This window comes from Sturnus vulgaris, chromosome 1, assembly GCF_052056855.1.
Source record: "Sturnus vulgaris isolate bStuVul1 chromosome 1, bStuVul1.hap1, whole genome shotgun sequence".
Classification (NCBI taxonomy): Eukaryota; Metazoa; Chordata; class Aves; order Passeriformes; family Sturnidae; genus Sturnus; species Sturnus vulgaris.
Genome location: NC_142243.1, coordinates 80,253,069 through 80,278,021, shown reverse-complemented (window position 1 = coordinate 80,278,021; position 24,953 = coordinate 80,253,069). Strand labels below are relative to the sequence as shown.

Genomic DNA, 24,953 nt, shown 5'->3' with positions numbered 1-24,953 from the left:
TTTTGTTTTGTTTTGTTTTGTTTTATTTTTTTAATCTATAGGAAATCTCTAATGGAAAAAAAATAAAAACAGATGGTTATGTTATTAAGAAGGAACAATTTGTTATTCAGCCCCCCAAACAGAAATGCATGCACACACAAGCCTCATACCAGGTGGAATTTTCCTAGCTGTTAGAAAGCATTCTCTCTCTCTTGCTTTCTCTATTTTACCGTAAAATAAAAAAAGACCCAAACAATATTGAAAATATACACTAGAAGGAATCTTCTGCAAAGTAAAAGATTTATGCCTATCTGGAAGCAGCTTTAAAAAAATTACTTTGCTATAACATTTCATGCTACACGTTTTCTATTGCACACTTTCCCAGAACACCTGTAAGAGTTCAGCATTGAGCATGACTAAGAAAGTAAAGAAACATCAGAAAAACCTAAAAAGACCTAAAAAGAAATTAGAGGTAGGAACAGTTAAGAACTAGAAATGGTCTTGTATGTTTGTTCACTTTGAAAAAAACAGAGCTGTATATTTTCTCCTTAAAGTTCTATTTGACAATTATTAGGATATGAATTTTAATTTTCTAAAATTTTCCCTAAAAATTTACATCGACTAGGAGTCTCAAAATAAAAATACTAAAAGTAGCTAACATGTTAGAAATTTGAGACATGATTCTCTGAACATTTACTCCAACAGGATTTTTATGAACCTTACAGGGTCATGGTGATAACAGTTCTTTTTACAGATACCAATATAAACATTAGGGAATAAAAGCCTACAAGATGAGAGTATTAAAAAGGAAAGCAGAAAAATTTTTCCAATTACAGTTTTTGCTACATCTTTATCATCACTGGCACGTTAACTGTTATGGATTGTACATTTTGTCCGTTAATAGTGTCCAAGGGAGTATTTAGGATTATTAGGATTCTATAGTGATAATTTAATTTGATATAAAATTCATTTTATTTTCACTGTTGCAAGACACACTATTACTCTCCCGTTCTTGAAGAACTAGCATCCCTATTAACAACATTAAGAACCATAATTTTCCTCCATCCCAAATGCATGTATATATTTTATCTGACTATACAGCTTCCTATGAATAATTTGTATGTGGAAATATTTCTAGTATTACTAGAAGTGGTGACTGAAAGTCTGAGCTTGTAATCATTACCTTGAATGATTGCAAACAAATGGAAGAAGAAAACAAAAGTAGAGTTGTTATATCTTTAGTAGTCAAACAACAAATAACTAGAAGTTCATCAATGAAACTAAGATATATTCATTAATATTCACCTAAAATGCATATATTATTTTTTTAAAGTCACAGCTATATAAAACCAAAGTAATTATTCTCAAAATTACTTAATACAATGAGAAGAAACACACATCGAAATAATCTCTTTAAAAATCCAAATAACAAATCTCCATTGACATCCCTATATTGTTAGGCTGCAATAAGAGAAACCTGCAAAAAAGTTACCTATGCCTAGTAGATAAAAGATCAGAAGTAAAATTTTAGTCAAACTAGACCTATCTGATTCTGCAGAGTTCCCTTACTGTTCAAAACTGAAGAAATATCATTTTCTTTCTGCTGCCTGTCTTACTACTGAGGTAGCACCATTTAACTACCAAGGTGATAAACTATTATTTTATCTTGAACTCTGAATTTATCCCTTGTAGTAAAATATAGAATACCAAATGTTAATTTATGGTTAACAAAGTTTTGCCCTGCATTTTTACAGTGTAAAGTCTTTTTAAAAAATGAGATCCTTAATTAACTTCAAAAGAATAAACACAAAGGAAAGTCATGGTGCTATTTGTCTACTCAGTTTCCTTTAATCATAATTTCTAATTAAGCATTGAAACCTCCAGACAGCATATTCAACTCATGAAAATCATATGTAATTTGCAATATTTTGTAACACATAGGAGTTGTTCCAAGAGAACTTCATTTTTCATTTATCATATACTATTCAACACATTGTATTTATTGAAATGGCTTGCCTACAGCTACTTTGACCAAAAGAGTACAAATGTCATTAAAAATGTAAATATACCACAGGCTAAACTACTGAAGACATGAAGTCTAGCAGAGTCATGAGCTTCTGGGATTTTTGAAATTTACAAAAAAAAAAAAGAGCAAGTTTAATATAAACGCAATATATGGCAGAGTCTTGATAATTTCTGTTCTTCTAGAGAAAGTCAGGAATAAATACCATCAACCAACCGTTAAAACACAGGTATGTTGTTAAACCCAGGGAGGACTGACTGCAGAAATCAAACTGAATGCATGCAAAGTGTTTTGAACATGAAAAGTGTATGAGAGAAAGCATGATCTATTATCTATATTTAGTAGGGAAATTAAAATAACACGGAGGTGTCCTTGTTTGGCTGCTATTAACTGCTTTTGCTCATACCCTTCCATATGTATGGTTATGTATGAGTCACAGTGCCTAAGAGAAGAGACAGAATCACAATACTTATAGAAAAATGTATATTTCAGTACTATCAAGGATAGGGTACAGATGAAAAAAACTGTCTGTCAAGGCCTCAAACCGTAACTTTTCCCATGTCATCATTCCACTACAAGAAATACCATAAAAAAGGGTAGTTTCCTGCATTCCTTTTTATAGGACTAAATTCCCAATCATAAAACTAGTCATTATGAAAATATCTACTCTGCATTCTCAAAAAACAAATCTACTAGCACTGGAAACTATTACATCCTGTACATACATTAAATTTCATAAGATTTACTTGGCTGAACAGAGTAACTAAATTAAATTTTGATTTATAATTAAAAACTAATCAATCATTTCAAGAACATTAACACTACCCACATTACATCTTTGCTACTCTAGTATCTCTGGAATCTGTAGTGCAAGTTGTCAGACAGTGTTAGTCATCAATTCTGTGCAGTAGGCAATGTTTGTGGCAATGCAGAAAGCATTTAGAATGGAACAGCCATGGCATAATGAAATATTGCATTAATGATATGAGTACTACACTACATATATATGTACAAAATTGTAAATATATGGAGAAGTATTAAATTTTAAAATTACAGAGATGTCAAGTTTCTGATAAGTCTCCATTCTTGTAAGCTGTGCATGATCATCAAGGAGAGATACAGGGAAAAATAGGAAGAAAAACAAAGACATCATGAGGAAAAGACCAGAAGCATTTTATAATAGCATGTGTATGATTACTTATCCTCTAGGTCAGAATGGGGCTACTTGTACTTTCCACAGAGCTAAAAAGTGTTGTGATTTTGAAATAGGAATATTTTTTTCTTAAAATTATTAATTTGAAAACGCTGATACAATAGGTCGATGTATTTATAAATGCTCATTTGGTATGGTTATGCTGGTAAAGGTCAGATAATAATGTGGAGTTTATAAACAGATTATCTGTGCTACAAAGAATTGATTTCTTTCAAAGTCAATTCTAATTTAGTAATTTTTAGGCAGAACATGGTATGTGTGATTAAGAAAAACTTTTTAGTAAATTTGGCTGAAAAGTTGCCCACTTATCAAACCAGTGACTTATTGGATCAAAGCCAGGGTTCACAACACCTTGTCCACATAATTTCATACAAATAAATATATTCAACTTTATCAAGAACTATTAGAATTAGACTGTGCTCAAGTACTTCTTTACCACAAGACTTCTAAAAAAAAACATTTCTGTAAGATGAAGTTTGTTACACTCAGCTTCTCATGGAAGGACCAGTGATATTAAATATTAGCAACTATCTTAATTAAAACTCCCATTTTCATGATGTAAAACTTGAAGAACATTGATTTCTATTTAACAAACTCAGATATTCTTCAAAATATGTTCATACACTTACAAAAAATAACAAACTGGTTATAGACTAAAAATACTATGACCAAAATCCTAGTTTTTTCCTGTTTATTGTTTCAAGCCCATTGAAAGAAATCAAATGTATTCTCTATTGAAAAGATTTACATCAGCAATCCCTTAACCCAGAATTCTGCTTATTAGTCTTGTGAAAATTTGAGAAGTGCCTTTTGAACAGTTTCACTCAGGAGTTCCTATCTAGCTCCATGCAGAGGATGTCTCAGCACTGCTCTAAGCACTACTCGGAGCACTGCTCTGTTGCTCACATATAATAGTTTCGTGTTCTTTGTGACATAATTGGAGCTGTGGGGTGGGGCAGCAGCAGAGGACCCCAAGCCTTCCAGTGTATGACATAAAGGCACAAGTCTCATCTGCTCAAATATATAAAGGCTCTGAACTCTGCTGAAGAAGAGAATGTTCTGATATTTCAGCTAGGGGAGGAAATAAAACAATCAGCTCGAGTTGCTATCCGTGGGGTTTAAGTGCAGTAGGACACTAGAAACATGAGAGCACTGTCTGGTAGATCTGTCTGCTTCCTTCCACAATACACCAGGACAATAATACTATTTCTCCATTATATTACAATAAAGCGTGAGACCAAAGTTCAAGATGCCCTTCTTGGATAAAAAAATGCAAGTTTTTATTTGACTTCCAGTGAGCATTTCACTACCTAAGAGCTTTTGAGAATGGCAGGTACATTATCTAGGTCTATCTATAGATATTTATCTGCCCTTCTCATTTTCTGATAGCATTTATATGCCCTGAAATCTGGAGGGAATTAATGCCTCAGTATCCTTATGAAGCAAGAAATAAAATTCCCCTTTCCCACATTGGATATAGAGTAACTTCATTTTTCTCATGATTTGGAAATTTGAACTCATATACTTTTAATCCCAGACTAACTCTTGTCTCTGGTTAAACAATTATTAAAACAACTGGGAAATATAAAAGTGTTTTCATCTGAACTAAACAGAGAAACCCAGTAATATTTAATGAACACATCCAATGTGGGGCACTTTCTTGCAAAGATTCTAAAATAAAAAATAGGCTTCTGATTGTAACATCAATAAAAACAAAACTGGTGTACCCTGGGTTTAGTGCTGGGGTTATTTGATATAAGATTGTTATAGGATGACAGAGGAAAATGGAACAAATTAAAATAAATAAATGAAGAGAAACCCAAAATTCATCTGTTTGGAAGCAGGAGTAAGAAATGAGAATGGTTGAGCCTCAAATAATTTTAATTGATAGAAAAAACAGCTATGTCTAATGCTTTCATTTCTATTTGTCTTGGTCTAATGATAGGAAAATTCTTAAATGTAAGGACTGTTAAACGACTTTAACCAGAAGAAAAAACAAATTAAGGAAATCCTTAAATAAGATTATACTATTCAGTGAAGAAACATTCATTAGTATGGTTTTATAGGAAGAAAAACATTTGGAAAATATTTGGAAAAACACACAGGGGAAAAAAAGTGGGTATTTAAAATAATACTATTCTGTAGGACAATCAAAATGAAAGTCAATTTAGAGAATAGAAACACACATTTCTAAAGTCCAAATGCATGCAAATATGTTAAAAAACGTAAATAGGCGGCAATTTTATTCAATTTTCTCTTTTTTTAAAGGATTTTGATAAAATATTTTTTCTAGACTTTTTATTCCAATGAAATGATAAAAACTTGGTCCTGATATTGTCTTTATATTTCAAACTTTTTTTTTTTTTTAATTACAAAATAGTGATTATTTAAAATATGGAAGCTTAATCTAAACTCCAAAATCCAGATTAATTTCTTCCATCCATGTATTCATTGGTATAAGATTCCAAAAGTCACATCAGTCCCTCAAGTCTAAAGCACTGTTAACAGCTATTCCATCTAGAGAAATGGTTTAAAATAAAACAGTAGTGTCATTTCTTTTTCTTACCAAAAATGCAATTGATTAATATTATCTAAATATTTCAAAGGAATGCATTGAATTATATCTCCTGTCTTGAACTTCTTCAAAACATTCTAAAAACTACCAGTTTGGAAAATGCATTACTTTTTTTCAGCTTCTCTTAGCACTATGTTCCAGGTAGTTATAATATGTTACAGAATCTTGAAGATTTAACTTTAATGTATCTTGTTTTATATTTACTTTTATTAACAACTGACAATTAAAAAGGCAAAATTGGAGAAATTTCTTGGAAGGGAATTTTCCCTGCTAATTCCCAAACTCCTCTAAGTAGAAATAAAATTAAAATTAAATCAGAAAATACTTCTACTGATATTGCAATATTTCAGTACAATTAATTTTTGCTACATTTACCTGGATATATAGATAAAAAAACAAAAAACAAAAAACAAACAAAACAAACAAACAAAAAACCCCAAACAAAAAAAAACAAAAAAACCCAACATACAACGAGAACAACAACAAAAAAACCCATAGTAAAAAGGAATTTCAGAAAGAAATTATCACCAGTAAAACCCTTTGTACAGATACAAAGAAACAGACCTTTGGATAATGGTGGATTTTTTTTTAATCTCTTCTTTCAGAAGGTCTCTGGAGAAACAATACTCCAAAACACTACTAGGGGGTCTGTACTGGTTTTACCACTATTACATGTTTTTTTACATACTAATCTACGGTTGCAGCAAGAAAAAGTAAAAATACATTGTTCAGTAAAACGAAAATAATGCTTTGAAATGCTTATGGATGGTTCTTAAACCAAAAGATTGAAAAAAAGCATTTTAAATAAGTTGATATATCAAAATTGTTGCATTTTACAGCCCTTATATTATAAAAAATAATGAATTAATTTTGAAGGAATAAGGGTATCTTAGAAAAAGAAGTTGCTTGACAAAGAATTTATTGAGTACAAAAATGATTTGTAAATGGACCTTATGTTTTATAAATTCAAGTTGTTTTGTCACTAGACATGTACTAGAAATGATAGTGGTAAGGTTGCTTCCATGTCAACATGATATATCAGGAACAGATTCTTGTTCTGCACAATTAAAACAAAATCTGTATTAATTTGGATCCAACAGAGGATTTTTTTGTGATTTTTTTTAATTAAAAGACAGTCTTTCCTGTCCAAATCACACCTAGCAGTATACCACCTTATTGAATCAGATCAATTTTCCTCATCTTGCCTATGAAATACAGAAGATGGAGAGTTAATATTCACATTCAGCTATATTTGAGCAGAGAGAGTTAACGAGAATATATCTTCCTTTCCTGGGCATACAACTGTCATCATGTAAAATTCAAAGTCCTTATGAAGGGAAAGGGAAGGATACTAATTGCCTCCAAAAGTTGTGCCCATGCTGCTTCTCAGGATATTTTCTGCTAAAAACTCCAAGCGAAGACATAAAATAAGTGGGATGTTCCCTTCTAGTGGCTAATAAATTTATCTTAATTGTATGTTTTCTCCATGGTACATGATACAAGGTGTGCCATGGTTGGACTGCTGTAAGTAATATGGATCTTGAAAGAAGGTAAACTACTTTGGAGGTTTCAGCTGGGGTAGTTAATTTTCTTCATAGTAGCTAATATGGGATTACGTCTCGGATTTGTGCTGAAAGCAGCACTAATAACATGGGGATATTTATTTCCTGCTGAGCTGTGCTTGCACAGCATCAAGGTCTTTTCTGCTTCAGACTCTGCCCCAACAGCGAAGAGACTGGAGGTGAACAAGAAACTGGCAGGGGACAGAGTCAGGACAGCTGACCCCATCCGACCAAAGGGACATTCCACACTGCATGGCATCAGGCTCAGGATTTCATGCTCAGGGAAGAAGGAGAAAGCAGAGGATTTTCAGAGGGATAGCATTTTTATTTCCAAGTCTCTGTAATATGTGACAGAACCCTGCTCTCCTGGAGATGGATGAACTGCCATGACACATGAGAAGTAGTGAATGAATTGGGAAGCGATAAATGAGCTCCTTGTTTTAACATGCTTGTGTGCACAAATTTTGCTTTCCCTATTAAACTGTCTTTACCCTAATCCAAGAGGTTTCACACTTCTACCCTTCCCATTCTCCTCCCCAGCCGGACTGGGGAGAGTGAGGGTGCAGCTGTGTGGGGCTTGGCTGCTGGCTGGGCTAAAACCACAACCCTTACACAAGAGATTACCCCTGGTTACTAGCAAGCATCTCAGTGCTGACTAGATTCCAGTGGTTGCCTGAGAAGCCCTGAATAATACACTTTTTACACATGGGGCACTAAAAAAGAGATCTCATTATATCCCATTATTGTAATGGGCAACAGAATGCCAAGAAGATATTAAATACAGTACTAATGATAAATATAACACAATATAGAGAGTAGTTGGAATTCCAACTGTTTCGCATGATTCTTGTAAGACTAACCATAAAATTATCTATCTTTTAAAAGTTGCTTTACTTATTCTCTCTTCTGTTTCAATTCTAATTATTTCTTGAGATATTTAAAAAATTATTTCCCCCACCCTTTTTTTTTGTAAGTATTTGAGAAAAAAATATTAAAGGCTACATCCTGAAGAAAATAAAACTGTTATACATCCTCATATGAAAGAAAGTGGAAAGAAACTACATTCAATACTGTATCCTGGTCACCCTTGAATAATTTTAAGCCATTTCAAACATTGACATTAAAAAAAAAAGTAATATAACTATAAAAAAGAATACATTCTTTCTTAAACTATAACTTGGTTCATATTCATGAAAGAAGTTTGAAACGGGTTAATCATGTTTAAACGTTTTTCTTCACTGGAGGGGAAAGGAAAAGAATGGAAGCAACACAATCAGAGGATGCATTCCCTGATGATATTAGACAGTGATGTTCATTACAGAGACATGCAAGAGAACTGAGAAGTCTTTTTGAATCATGGAAATTTTGTAGGGAGAAATGGAAGCAAAAATAAAATTCAATGTTCAAATATACTCAGTGGTTTGACTATTCCTATTAAATAAATAGCATTATAGATAGCATCAAATGAATACATTGTGGTAAAAAAAGACCCTACTTGATTTCCTATGCACCATTAATCAAAACTAAGTACTCCTTAGGCATGCAAATATGCCCTCTTCTCTTCACATTTTCACGAAGTCTTAATAAAACTCACAGGTTCTGAACTGAAGAACAGAGTAGTTAGATTAGCCAGAAAGAGGCTCCTATCTGAGAAATAAAAGTATTTGATGCTTTCTGAAGAGAAATCTGAATGTATTTCAATGTTTTCATAATTCCATATAGTAAGTAGTGTTTTTAAGACCTTGTCAAGTAAACATTGCAGAAAATTCAAAAGGGGTCAATGGTCACATCAATCCTTAGAGTGGTGCATCCTTTTATGTTGCAAACATTGGCTTGAGTGCACTGAAAGCATTATAGCTGTCATACTCAATATACAACCTGAACTCTATCAGTCACAATGAAGTCTTTAATGAAGGTATAATTTTGTTTATTTTGCAAATCCATCTTGGACGTCACATTATTGATTGCAGCCAGCCGAGCTGCAAAGCTTGGATAATGAAGTCTGTGCACCTAAACCAATCCTCCTTAAGAAATGTAGGAGTAGAAAATCCAACCTCTACATATCTGCATTACAAGAATCTGATTTACAGTCTGGCAAACCCAGTCTAATTTTGGTGACTGCAAGCAACTGTAGGCAAGTTCTGTCATATAACATTCATGATACTTACTAGATGGTGAATGCTAACACAAATTTTTGTTTGGTGAGATGAAGTAGTCACTTAAAAGTACTCACTTTCTAAATTGCCTTTCTGTCCTCAATCTTATTATTTTAAAATGGCTGTCTTTCATATACTAGTTAAAGACATTTTTTTCATAGCTTAATGTTGCCCTTCAGCATCGATCTGGACAACAGTGTCTTACATAATGCAAACTTTACTATATATTCAAGAAGGAAAGGGAGATACCCATTTATTTTTCTAAGACATTACTTTAAACTTTAAATACTTGTCAAATTCATTCTGCCAAGTTCAATATTTACCAGTTTAGTTTAGAAGATAAACATAAGAGAATATTTGATATCCCAGTGCAAAGAAATCTTTGGTTTACACCACATTTTCATCTGGTATTGACCAAGATAACAGAAGCAATCTCATTTAATGCCAGATGATAAACTGGCTAGGAGTTGGCTTCTTCCTAGTATAACAGTAAAGAGGAGAGTACTGGATTCTGGACTTTTCTTCTTCCTCCTTTCATCTTTCACTCAATCTATATTTTATTTGCAGTGATGTGGTAGACAAGAAGATTCTCTATAATTTTTTCACAAGTTACACTCTAAGAAAATATTTCTATTTCTCATACCCTTATTTTCTAAAGTAATTTTAAAGTAATTTTCTTGCTGCAATGTATTATTCTGATCTTATCTTCTATTTTGTTTTCCTTTAGTAGGATCATCACTTTCATCCTGCCAGCACTGTTATTATTGCAGTTCAATGTAGTTCACAAAGAGCCAGTGACATTTATTTCTTAATTGTTCTGCAGTTATAGCCTCTTATATAGGTGTACTGCTAGGTGTTTTTCACACCTCTTTTTTCACAAGTCTGAAATTTCTAGCAGTTTTTTTTTTTCTTTATTTTGGAGTATGAATCATGTCAGTACAGAGCTCTGCTGTATCAAAAGGCTGCATTTATATTCAGTAAATTGTAGGAATTCAAAAGTGCTTCTCTTTTCTAATATGTTTTCACCCCTGGTTCTTATCCTCCACAATATATTTGACTCCTCGCAGTTCACACTTATCTAGAATTTATCGATTCTCAGCTCAACTTTTAACTTTATCCTGAATATTCAAACTCCATGTGTTCAGCTTTTTGTCTTTTTCAGTTGCTACGTTATTGTGCATGCAATAATGCAGTTACCTGATTTGGGGATCTTAACTTCCCCTACCCCTTAAAGCTGCAATCTTCAATATGTTTAAAACTGATCAATTTTCATACAATCATTCAATGGAGAATGATGAACATAGAGGAAAGAGCCTCCTAATGGACATCGAGAGCAATTGTACTCACTAAAGAAAACAAAAACTGTGGCAGAATTTTTGACAGAAGTAAGGGATATTGCAGTCCTCTATTCTATTTTTAATGCAAAAGTTCTTTTTTTCTAAATTATAAGAAGTTTCTCCCAAATGCTGCTAGATTCTCTCCATGAGTGACTCTGTATGTTGCGCTATTGTGTTCTGAGCCACAAATTCCAGCATTTTCTCTTCATCTTTGGCATAGCAAATGCTTCAAAGAGAATGAAAAATGGAACAGATGTACTGGATAGTATTCCTTCTCACCTTACAAAAGCCAGAGGCACAAAGATAACAGATTTGAAGGCTGCATCCAAAGCATTGCATTTAATGGACATAATGGAAACCATTTTCAATAAAATATCCTTTTCCCTGCTTAACCATTGGATACCTTTGGTTTTGTCATTTGCCTGATAATTTCACTAGGATCCTACTGTCTTTTTTCTTTTTCTTTCTTCAAAGAGAATTATCAAATAATTTATTTATGTTTTCTTTTGTTTTAGCTTAAATAACACATAAAACATAAAAGCAAACTTGTAACTTGAGCCAGAAAGAAACACGTCAGAAAAGGTTAGGAAACAGACAATCTGTACTCACGTAAAGCACAGGCACATTTTATTACTCAATATAGATATTTATATTCTTGACTACTTGACCAACGTCATCATACTTGCTGTGCAATATGTTATCATCGGGGTTATATAACATTCATTACCAATTATTGCATACATAAATAAAAAATTAAAATAAAATCCTGATAAATATAGTATACTACTATTTGTGGGAAAAAATTCTTCCAAACAGAGTTTTACAGGTTATTTATGTTAAGCTCTGCAGTTCCTCTTCCACCCACTTCTTTATTTTCTTGAGAAAAAGAAATTACTGGCATGATATCACATCAATATTTTAAATAAAAATTTGCAAAATACAAATAAGAAAAGAGTTAACAGCTATTTCTGTTTATGATGGGAAGTATCAAGAAATTGGAAAAAAGTTAATTGCCTAAAGGCAAAAAAGAAAAAAATCTTGATCAAGAAAACAAACCTGCTCAGTATAAATGACCAAAGCAGTACTGACGAGAATGGAGAAAGGATATCACTAAGCCAGAATAATTTTTAAAAAATTCTACCTAACTAGATTGACAGCATAGCACAGAGGAGGAAACAGACCACATTTAAAGGAATTTTACTGCTTCCTACAAAATAATTTCTCTTTCATCCATACAAAATTCACATAAACCCAAAACAAAAACATCTTAAAGTTTGGCTCAGAAAGTCAACATAAAAGTTGTCCTTTCATCACTGTTTATTGAACTCTCGAGCCCAAATCTTGCATGCTATCAGATTTCAAGTCACTCAGCAACCAATCTGTCGTCTTTACTCCAGTTATAAAAAGTTTTATCACCTTCCCACCTTTAACTAAGGTTTTCTATCCTTTCACTATGCTTCTGTACTGGGAAATTAAACCAGGAGCTGCAGAAAACCCCTACACAACCCTCCAGTTTAAAACACTTAGAACTTGTATAGCAAGTACTTTATGCCCAGTACAGCTGCTGGCAGAGAAATTGGCTCCGATCTTACCTCCCACGTCTCCTGTAGCTCAACCGCTTCCGCTGGGTGGTTGTTTATTTCTCTTTTCCTTTCATATCCCTGACCTTTTTTTCTAATGTGTTGAGCTGAGTTTGGAGTCACGGTGATGAATGAGATGTGATCATGAGAATCACAGTGAGGGTGCAGTGTGCGGGGCTGTTTCTCGGGCAGCATAGTAGCAGACGGAGGAGGGGGGAAGTGGAAATCTGACAGGTTTAGCTTGCTGACAGCCCATGTTTATAGACTCTGTAAAGAATACAGATGAGACAGAGGAAAGGCAGAGGCGACAATGACATAATAAATCTCAGCCCCAGTGTTTTCAGTCCAAAAAAGTAAAGAAACAAAATCAAGTTTGGGATACTGTTAATGGTTAGGCTGCCACAGAACTGAACCTCTTCACTGTCTGCTTCTTTAGACGAGATTAATAGATACACTGCACTCCACTCCTGTGTATAATATTTCCAGGATCTGCACAGAAAACTGCAGCCTTCTCCCACCTTTGACCAAAAAATACTTTAGATAACAAATGAGTTAGGCATTCTAGTTCCCATAAACAGTGTAATAGATCTGCATAGACATAAATAAATAAATAAACAAACAAATAAACAAAGTGGAAGAATAAAGACCATCCTCCGTTCTGAAAGCAGCAGCCAGTTCCTCAGCTGCTTCAAACACTGTGTGTGGCTTCGGTGGAGCCATGCCAGTTTATATCAGGTGAGATTGTTTCTTCTTGTTTTCATTTGTGAAAACTTCCAAGTAAATTTCAAGTCAATTCCAAACCTCTAAATAAAAAATGCAAGATTTTATCAATCATCAAATATCACATTTTAAAATGTTTAGAACTTATTCCCTCTCCAATGTCCCGGATACAGTAGAAGTTTCTTTCACTGTTTTGAATACATCCATCAAGAACATGATTTTTGTGATGCAACTAGATCTTGCAGATAGACTTTTTCAGAGCTGCTCTCATTTCTCAAGTTACACTTATTCCTACAAGAGCTGCAACTTTTCACAATTCCCAGTTGTGGGGGAAAAAAAAAAAAAAGGCAAGAATGTAAGCTACAAAATATTTTCATTCTTTTTAACCAATTATAACTAAGCAAAAAAAGGCAGTCGAAGTAAGACTAGCCTTCTGTCTAGATTCTGGAAAAGGCAATATTGATTTCTTTCTCAGAAGCTGTAAAGTCTGTATCCATCTTCATTCATCTGAGTCCAGTGCTAAGAATGGAATATTTAGCATTCATCTTGCTGCTTTTAGTAGATTACCACGTTGTTGAATGTAATAAAGAGAAGGTCATTATACTCAAGTGAACTAACAGAAGAGATCAAAGAGCACATCAAGCACTTTAATTTAGGCAGAAGAACCACACTGAAACACACTTGTGTTTTCCCCTCTCTCTTCCAATAGCAACATCTGCTTTCAGGCCAGGTATCACATTTTTAATAGCTTATTTGTTAACTGGAAGCTGTTAACTTGTTGAGCTTCCAAAATTATGTCTAATCCACACCCAGTCAATTCAGCCATCCATCAGCATGTGAAAGCGTAGCCAGCACAACCTTTGTTATGCAGTGTGTGAAAGGCAGAAATGTATGGGATGAATAACATTATTTCCAATAATCAGTCTTTATAGACAAGTCACTTCTGTTGAAAGAGGGGCTAAATTTATAAAAATTAAGATTAAGAAAATGAGCAAGTTTTCTTGAAAATCAGACTTCTTTAAGGCATGTCAAAAAACCCAAGAATAATCACTGACATTTTTCGAGAGAGAGAATGATTCTCTTCCTAAACTTATGGGAAGGCAAGGGTAGAGGGAGGAAGGAAGATTTACATCTTAAGATCTCAAATGATTACATACCTCTCTCAACAGTCAGCAAAGAAGCAAAATATCATTTTGATACACACAGTTTGTTAACTTAGAGAATTAGGCAAGTTTAAGTGGTTTATCCACTATCTCTGAGAAACAAAAGTGTAGAAACTCTAACCCCCGATTTCCCGATCTAATTCTGAAATGATGCTGCATTAGACAAGCCTCCTTTCTAACACCTTGTCCTGAACCCCCAACTGCTGTGTTAAATGCTATACACTTATCAGCTCCATTATATTTAGGCAGAATAATTTTGTTTCTTCTACTATCGTTAGATAAACAATGACAAAACAACAAAAAATATATTATCTACAAGAAATTACTTTTCTTCTTATTGCGTCCTTTGGCACAATTTTAAAATGCTATCAGCTCTTGTCCTATGGAAATAAAGAGCATATGAAAAAGAAAATAGTAAAAACAAAAGTTATATAAATAGAAATAATAATGTAAATACATTAAGTAAAAAAAGCAGGCCAACAAACACACACAATTAATCAATTTACATACCTGGTACTCACCAGAGAACCAACCTTGTATATAGTCTCTTGAAACTACTGTCAATTATTACAGATATTTCATGGTAGTTCAATTTTTCATGTACGTCTACAGCTGAAAATTGCCATATTGATAAGCTAAAGCTTCCTGTTTTACTGGCTTCAGCTTTTGCACTGTTTCTTATAAACAGATTACAATAAGGAAGACAGATTCTGAGATTAGTTAGGGAAAAGAGAAAAGAAGGCAACAAAATTTTTACAATTATTCCTGTGTAGTCATAATTCCAGCTCTTATTATCTGCTAACCTGTGACAATAATGACCTTTAATACCCGTGCCAGACCTTGCCCTGCTCTCCATTAGTCTCATAATTCTACACCTCAAAACAAAAACGGTAGTTTACATAAAGAGATGAAAAGAGCATTTTTTCTCCTGATCGGTAATGATTTTTAAAAGCATATGCATCTTCCTAACGTCTTGACAGTATAAAAAACAAACCTAACCTCTACAGTCAAGAATCCTTATGTTTTATTCTTTGCTTTTCAATAATTTCTCTCTGGGGGTGTAGTTGAACATTGAGAAAAAAATTCTGGTAGAAAAATACATTGTCTACCCACCCAAAGTCAAGCTGTCATCTCAGCTGAGGATGTTGGCATTCAGTGTTGCATTCAGATGAAGACAGAATGAGTGAGACTGCTGCCTAATAAGACTACCATCAGTGGAACTGTTTCAGCCCAAACCTGGGGACTAGTTCTATTCTTATGCTAAGATGAAATTTTGACGCTTTCCAGACTATTGCCTAAACAAATCTCTTGTACTCCATGTAGGATGTTAAATTTAAACACTGTGAGTATTATTTATAAAATTGGGGACTAAGAAGGGGTCTGTTTGAGGTTTCGATTACCTGGTCATTCCACTTAAAAATAGAGAAGGACAAAGAAGCCTAATTGAGTGGAGTTAGCTAACTAATATGTTATTTTCTTAACAGAGAGTTTTGTTCCTGTATTATCAAACAGCTTGACTTTACAAACAGCATAACTGTTACCAGATCGTGCATGGGTCTGTAGAATTATCTAATCACAAAACAGGAGATATAAAAGAGTATCCCAGCAAGCTGAATAGCATCTAAACAATTCAGTGAGATCACACCCTTTTTTTCACAATGTCCTAATCTTTGACAACACTGCAGAGCTAACACAGCCAGTTTTTCTGTGAAAATCAAGCAGTGTCATGGAAAGGAACAGCCTGACCCCTAGAAGATACTCTGAGATAGGAATAGAACAGAAGAAGGGCTCAGGCTGGCATACCAGATTGCAAATGAATAAAGACATCCTCAAAAGGGTTCGGAATTAAGCAGTTAATCAAAACCCTGTGCAGTAAGTCCCCCCATTCTGGTGTGAAGGCACTTCAGGGGAAGAGCAAGAGTGCATATCAGAATGTGCATCAATTCCTGAGGCACTGTCCTATGAGAGGAGAGACCTTGTTGCTCTTCTTTTTCCTATCCTGTATGAGTCAGGATTCACCAAGGGAATGAGATTTAGTTATGGAGGAAGAGTTATCACACAGAACTTCAGAAAATGGCATTTGCATGAGACTGTACTTACTTTCAATTTTAGTGATATTTTCTTTCCTTTATTCCTTAAGAGTAAGGGAAAAAATGTTTTTAGACTAGTTGTAGTTTGGAAAAAAATAAAGAAATAATAGCCTTCCAACCTCATTTTCAGAGAGCATACTAAACTCTCCCTTGTTTTTCTTGTTTTTTTTTCTTATACTTATTAAGAGTGTGACTTATAGAATATGGGTATATAAATAAATACCAGCTTCTGAAAGGTCAGACAAAAAAGGAACTTGTTGGGAAGGTTCCATCCAGGCTGCTATGATTTGACTGGACATTCCTGTTAGTGAAGTATTTGATATTGTTATGACCAAAAAGAAAAGCTGGGGTAATAAACTTATTTACAACTTTATTTGTTACATTACCACACATTACCAGCTTTCACAGATGAAACAGAATTTGAACTCGGCATGAAAAATAGTGCTGAAGCTCATTAAATCAGTTCAAAAAATATTGCAAGATGACATCCCTGTTGGAAAAGTTGAATTTGGTTATCACCTTTCTCAAAATAAAGTGTTAATGATTCCTCCTATGAACTTCTAGCATATGAAACAAACTTAGACAATCTGTTTTCTCAAGAAGAGAAGAAAATTATTTTATATATATTAAAAAGAATAAAACTAAGACTAAGACATTAACAATTTTCTTATTCTGTCATTTGGTCAGTGACTTTTACACCTTTTCAAGAGTCTTTAAAAAATACAGTAATATTTGTCTAAAAACATAGGGAAATCTTCAGAATAAAGTCTCAGTAAGTCAGACTTCATTGTCGAAATTTTCCTGATTAAGGAACTGATGAGCTGTCCCGGTACATCTTCCTGCTAATAATGGAAACTCTTTTTATATCCATAAGAGTATAAAGGTGTATATGTGAAAATTATAAGCAGTACTATCAGTATATTACAAGCACATATACACATATATAGTACATATATACATACATATATATGCAAGTTTAAAGCATAATAGAATACCTACAAGTTAAGATATTTCCAAAATATGCAATATAAAATCACAGCTAAGTTATAAAAACACATGCTCAAGCCATTACCAACACAGACTGGCATTATTTTGGCAATTGTCTCAGAAAAGCTTAAAACACAATATGCAAAAACACAAACCATGGATGTAAAATTATTTTGTAGCATAGCTAGCCTGGATGCCATTTTTTAGTCTGGAACAAGAAGTGAGTATAAAGGTAAAGAAGAATGTATCAGAAACTTTTCCCAATTGAAGCTTAGATTCCATATAGTATACTATGGGGTAAGAGAAAAAAAAAATAAAATATTCCTGTTTACATCCCTTTTAATATATTTTATTTACCTAGATAAAATGGATGGTCTTTAGGATTGGGCCAGATCAGATAGTTTTAAAAGACAGAATTGGAAACAGATCATTAAATATATATTTAGTTATCTAGTCCGAATTTTTCATTTTACTTATCCAGTGTACTAACAGTTTGGAAAATCAGCCAAATCCGTTAGCGATAATAAAATATCCGTTTTTTCTATCACCTATTTCTTCTTCTCTTTGGTATATTTTGTGTATAAAAATGTGAAAACCACAGTGTACAGTACTTTAATAAGAATGAACACCATATTAATAATTCTACTATTTACTTTCCAATTGTGAGCCAGCTCCACATTACAGAGATTCAATTCATTCCTGAACCCCTTGCTGAATGACAACAAATGCTGAAACTGCCTGCCTTGGAGCCTTCTCCAGTGGTAGGTAAATATCAAATAGACTTTAATTATGACTTATTGTATCATGAAGTTCACTATTTAACTGCGCCAGTCCTGTGTGAATTTTAGTACACAATGTTTAAGTCACCACACACAGTTGCTGTCAAGAGAAGAAAAACCAATATCCACTAAAATTCAAGCCAAAGTATATTAATACACAGAACAAGAAGAATATGAAAGTCCTTTTCTCATATCTGAAATGCATATAACTTGCAAAGAAGTAGCAAACTTATTACAGCTTACCATTCCATTATATGTATGTATATTTATATTCTGTAGTGATTGGCTTCCTTAATGTTAAATGTCATGAGTGTACACATTAGCTCACTAAGCAGCATGAGTATCTGTCAAAGCAGACAAATAACTAAATCAGTTTTGTTGAGTAAAGCAAAATTTTTATGCAGATAGGAAAAGTTTCATACACTGCAGAAATAATTAAATGTCTAAATTACAGTTTTATTTTAAGTACTCACTATTGTAACCATTTCTTACTTATCAGTGTAAGAATTTTTTGTGTAAATGGCTCTTCTTTATGAATATTGTCATCCTTTGAATATGTCATCCTTTAAAGGCCTGGAGAGGAAGACAAGACTGAACTGTTCTCCAGAAAATAGCTATGAAAAGCTATAATATAACAAGTACTTCTTATCTATTCCTGTTTGAATCTAGTTCATCTAACAATTTCTAAAACTATTATGTCATATCTTCGATAAGGATACAAAGCAAAATTGATGTTATTTCATCATATTTTCTTCACCTGGGTCCTGAATGAATGAAATGATATATCTAGGCCTCTCATTTATGGCTCGAAAGCCTATTATTGACTTTGAAGTCATATGGGGAACATGGTCTAGAACCCTCCAGAAAAAGTCTTATAGATCACTGCACTTTAAACAGAGAATGTTACATAAATTGCCATTTCCAAACACAAACGATGGCAGACAAGGAAATAATTTACAACATGAAAATATAAACACATTTATTAATTTATTTTTACTTTTTTTTTTAATCCTTCACTGATGTCTTTGAAGAAAGCACATAATTTTTGAATGATTGCTCTGAAACAGAAAACAAAATGTCTTTTTTTTCTCATATTTTTGATCAATAGAAAGTATTCATCACTACAATGCTTCCTATTTGGTCACAGAGCACAAAAGAGCTTTTATTCTCATTTCTCCTTGAAGTTAAGAAGAGGACCGTCTACATGTCTTGAAGTCAAAATGAGAAAAAAACCCAAGAAGCTGAAAAACCCCAGAATATTTGGGGAATTTGTGTGCATATAAAGCAGAAAGCCTTTTTAAAAAAAGGAACTGCAAACGAAACTTCTTGGTTCAGGAACTAAAGAACATATCTAGAAGTTTCCATGACCCTTTCACAAACTCTTGAATTATGGCTATGAAACATGAGAGGAAAACGAAAACATTGATCAGGCTGCCAATCAACCTTTGGCAATAATTATGCAGAATTAGCTCAAACACGTAACAGATTCTATAATCTCATCCTTATTCTGAAACCGTCTAGCTAGTGTAGAACCTACACTTCTAGGCCATGCAAACAAGTCTTGAGAAATATTATGTCTAATTGTTCAAGTACTTCCCTCCCTACGCAATGTTTAGGTTTCCTGTACTTCACACACAGCTAAAACCAGCATTTTGGATGTACGGATTGTGTGCCTCTTGTGCAGAGAAGACTTTACATATCTGAGCAGGTTGCACATTTCTGGGGTACCTATAGGACTTTAGAGGATCAGATACTTGACTGTAAATTCATCTAGATAGACAACTAAAAGAAAATTAAACCCAAGTATGTTCTGGCACTTACTTAGAGGTTGGTGAATCAGTGAACCTCAAATCAATTAAAATTTGGTGAGCTGTAATGTTCAAACCATCAGCACTTAAACATTCAGGAAAGTGTCTGCATTACAGGAAAGTTATTATTCAGCCACCGCTTGTCAAGTCTGATAAATGGCCATCCCTTTTGGCTTACTAAAATGCATTACCACAGGAGAGAGCTAATATTACCGGACTGAAACTAGTAAAGGCTATGCCCTACGTGGGAGAAAAAAAGTAACACGCATTTCTTTGTATAAAGTAACAAAGTGAGAAATAATAATCATTCATATACTTAACACATTACATATGGAGACAAATGCAGCAATATTTCTTAACTATATGAATAATTACGATTAAGTAAATGAATAATGTTTTTATAACCCTATGTGTTATATACCATTACAACACTTCATTATGACTTCACTGTCTCACATATTTAGCTTTATGAGATGTGAAAAATGATGTAGCTGCATCTTATTAAATTAAATTAGACACCACATGCAGTTTAAGCAATTTCTGTAATTACTCTGTAATTTTTAAAATAAGTATAATATGCACAAATGATATATACCTCATTTTTATATAAACAGAGTAATTAATACAGAAATCTCAAACTCTCCTGACTGTCAAAAACAATATGCTTGCAAACTTTAGGAAGGGCTGGCACAGTGCCTTCAAAGATTTTAGAAGAAATTGGGTAATCAGCTTTCAGCATAATAAACATATGCATGCAGCATATGAATTAAATTCAATATGTATTATATAACAAACATTCTAGGATATGAAACTATGATTCACCATTTGTTTTTTCTCTGGATACTAAAGACTAATTGTAACTGTGCTCATTTGAATTGGAAAAAAACCCAAAATCTCACTATTAGAATGTATAATGTTAGAGGTGGCTTCTACCCCATCTGTGTTTCATTTTGATGGTCAAATTTTACCATGCACAGTTCAAGCAGGACAAAATTTCATAGAAAAAAGGTAAGACTTGGTGTATGAGTTACTATGAGCTTTTCTATTTTCTCACAGGCAACATCACCATTACTTTCACCAGTGTTACACCAACTTAAAATTGTCCAGCGCAATAGGATGTCAAAGCATTTGTGTATATTAGAAGGTAAATGACAGCCATTTAAAAGAGAATTTGTGTACCAAGGCCAAAGAAACTATGAAGGTGATGGATACAAAAGGAATAATATTAAAATCTCTTCTATATTTTATATTATGAGGTACACTCCACATTATGAACACGTTCTTTTGAATAAAAACTGTATTAGGTATTGCGAGTGAAACCCTACTTAGTCACCATATTACTGATTGGAATAATGTGGAAACACAGAGATTATCATGCATCTATATTTTTTCTTTATTGTTAGCTTTCAATATGTCTTTCCCAGGAATCCAGACTATCAGAGTTCTGGATTTTTTTCTAGCCTTTGGAGCATTCTGAGGGAAAGGACGGCAGTTTAGGTTCATTTTGTAATGATTTTCTTCATCCTGGCCTAGACAATATTCATAGTGCTCAGTCATGCTGATCTCCTGTGACTACATTAGGACCAACAGTCCTAGACACTGCAGAACAACTGCTTTTTAACTTCTTTAGTAGAGATTAGGGGACATTCACAACAAAAATTTATTAATGTTTGATCTAGAAACTATTCTTCGTTTTCTATGTCAATCTTTCAACAATTCATGGTTATAGAGAAATTTTCCTCGAGCAAAATGCAGAGAAACCTAGAACCAGTTACAGAATAACTTGAATGGAATTTTACATTTCTGTATCTCAATTACTGACAGGTAAGCTGTATAAAGAAAAAATGCAATATGTTAAACTTTCTACAAAAATCTTTATAAAAAGGAAAAGCATTTTGAACCCTGGAAAATAGATTTTGTAGTTTATTTCTGATATAAATATTTTTTTTTCAGGGAGAAGTACATTATAATCACTCCTTCCTGATGATCTGGTAGAAACTAAGTTCCTGAAATCTCATTATTATATTCACTTGCACTATTTCAATTCAGAAGAGTGTCCTTCACAAGCACACATATTTATAAGCATTTTCTGTTACAGTACAAGGGTTGTACATCCAACAGAAAAATAATCATCTTTATCACAATTTTATAAATGTAAACCATGTAACACATGCAAAGTCTAACCAAACAGCTTGTCAAAAGTCATACAAGACGTGTGTAGCAGACCCAAACCTAAGACAATCAAGTTACAAATCAATGCCTTAAATAGAATATGAAAGATAAGTCCCACTGTTAGAGATACAACTGTAATGTATAGGATCTTTACTGATGTCCGGGTTTCCTTCTTATTTGGTTTACCAATTCAACTGATCTTTCAAGGGAAAAGAAAGATAGAAAAATCAAATCAATCATCTACTTATTTCTGGAATCACATATACCAACTGTATTAAATTATAGGTAAAATTCTGTGAAAGTTTCCGTAAAACTCCCCATGATTTGTAATAAGCTACATACAAAATGACACTATTTTAAAGAAGGTTTAGGGTTACAATCTAAAAATAAAACAACTACATAGTACTTCCTCTCTATCAACGTCTAAAAATGAAGTTTAGTGAAAAAATATTTATAATTCATTATTATAAGGAAATGACTTGCCCAAAACTCAGGAAAAATTCATTAGAACAGTATCCCACCTGAATGCCCCACTCCAGAAACATAAAAGTAGGGCAAGTTTTGTTCTGATGGACAAGTGATAATTATCCGGATGGGAACAATCTAATTTTACCTGAAATCTCTTGTGCTTTTGTTGTTTATTGGTATGCCATTAGACTTATTGTCAATTGGAATCGCTTCTGATTTGCTTCTGGCAGAGGACAAAAGCACAGAAAGTCATCAGAGGAATACAAAAAAACCAAACAGGAAGCTAATACATTTTGATCTTACAGAGTCAGCTTTGAAAAGGTTTTTCGTTCTGGGTGGTCCTTGTTAATTCAGTACTATGTGACTACTAAACAATGGTTTAACCATTAGGAAAAAGCTTATCAACATTTGCAGTGTACTTGAGGGTTATACCAGAGTACTTATCTGAACACTCAAGACAAATCCCTCAGTCTGATTTCTAAGTGTTTTTTCCCCTGTTTTCCAAAAGAGACAGTGATAGACTGTGAGACTCCTTGTATTCTGTAGGAAAACAAAACCATTAGAAGATCTTAATTCACTAATATTCAGGCAAAGGTTTTGCATAGTGATCTATTAATCTTCCTCTAAATGACCCATACTGGTAACTGTTTAATATGTGTTGGTCAGTGTTGACCAATGCAGAAGCATGGTTGATTTGCTATGAAAATCTATAGCCAGTAGGCTTAAATTCACCTTACATCCCACAGAACACAGTCCCACAGCTTGATTTTAAACAAATGGCAATCCATTTGAGCTTTTTTTTCCCCTCAAAATACGACAAACTTTTCTCATAGATTTCAGACAGCCTGAGGACAAGCAAGGTTGCTTGTCAATTTATAGCCAAGTTTATACCTGTAAGGTCCCATGGGGCTCTAAGACTTAAATGAATGTCCATTTCCTTTATGCTGCACTTGGGCTTTTGAGACCCATGTCCTCCAGGTGCATTAAGGCTGTCTGAGACTCATTAATATGGCAAGACAGGAATTTTAAATGATGGGCTGTGAGATGTTACACTCATTTTAGGACTCTAACAGGTAGTTTCACTAAGGTTCTCTGTACCATTAATTCTGCAGTACTCTTAATAGAAATACATAATATATAACAAAAATATACTAGAGACAAATTCATGTCAAGCAGTAAAAGCAATTTCAAGCACAGCAGTAAAAAATAATAAGAATCCAACCAAGGCAAGAACAAATGTGGTGTTAACACTTACAAGTATTTCATCCAGTACTATTCTTCTCTCTTTCCTGTTCCTACTGATAGACTTCAAATGCTTCTTTATTTTCAAAACAAAATATGGTTCATATTCTTTTCCTTCTCCAAACCTTTGTCAGCACATTTCTTACTCTTTTCCATGAAGTGTCTCACTGCCATAAAATCATCTAGAGAGAACAGGATTTGTTTGTGATAGAGAGACAATGAGTCAACTGCACAGTTACTGTTGCAAGAAACTGAACACCTTCTGCAGGATTCCAGGTTTTATTTTCCTGTCTAACCTCTTCAGGGGAACAAAAGCAGCAGGAACTGTAACAGTAAAGAATTCATTAAAAAATAGACAAGATATTAAAATTCCAGCAAAATATTTACTGAGTTCAGAGTCCAAATTAGCTGAATGATCTATCAGCTCCAAAGGATTTCAAATGTTGCTCTTAAATATACCCTTACTTTATGTAAAATCAAGAATCTTATCAAGACTTTACATATTTACTCAACGTGTGCCTTCAGAAGTCTTATAGATTTTGGTTTTGGTAGAGAATATTCACTTGAGGATCTTAGAAGAGAGCTAAATACCATTCTAACCATTAGGGAATTTGCAGTAGGAAGATTATTATTGCTGCTGAAGGAGAGAATTCACAGAATACCCTGAATGACTAGGTTGGAAGAGACCTTCAAGATCATCAAGTCCAACCCATGCCCTAACACCTCAACTGAACAGTGGCACTGAGTGCCATATCCAGGTTTTTTTTCCAACATATCCAGGGATAGTGACTCCACCACCTCCCCAGGCAGACAATTCCAGTACTTTATCACCCTTTCTGTAAAAAACTTTTTCGTAATATCCAGCCTATATTTCCCTTGGCACAGCTTAAGACTGTGTCCTCTCGTTCTGCCAGTTGCTGCCTGCAGAAAGAGACCAACCCCACCTGACTACAGGCACCTTTCAGGAAGTTATAGAGAGTGACAAGGTCCTTAAGTTATAGAGAGTGATAAGGTCGCCTCTGAGTCTCTTTTTCTCAGGATAAACAACCCCAGCTCCCTCAGCCATTCCTCACAGGGTTTGTGTTCCAAGCCCCTCTCC

General features: G+C 33.8%; 1 protein-coding gene across 6 annotated transcripts in view; it reads right to left on the bottom strand.

The window, feature by feature from the left end:
* The window catches only part of CDH12 (cadherin 12), a 534,486-nt gene that overhangs the window by 288,081 nt on the left and 221,452 nt on the right, over positions 1-24,953 (bottom strand). Inside the window, exon 1 of one of the 6 annotated variants that reach the window (XM_088170609.1) lies at positions 12,438-12,581. The exons of the other annotated variants lie outside the window; for them this stretch is intronic. The gene's annotated coding sequence lies outside the window, so the exon portion shown is untranslated. Of the gene's footprint in view, positions 1-12,437; positions 12,582-24,953 lie in introns of those variants that run through there. 6 annotated transcript variants of the gene reach the window in all.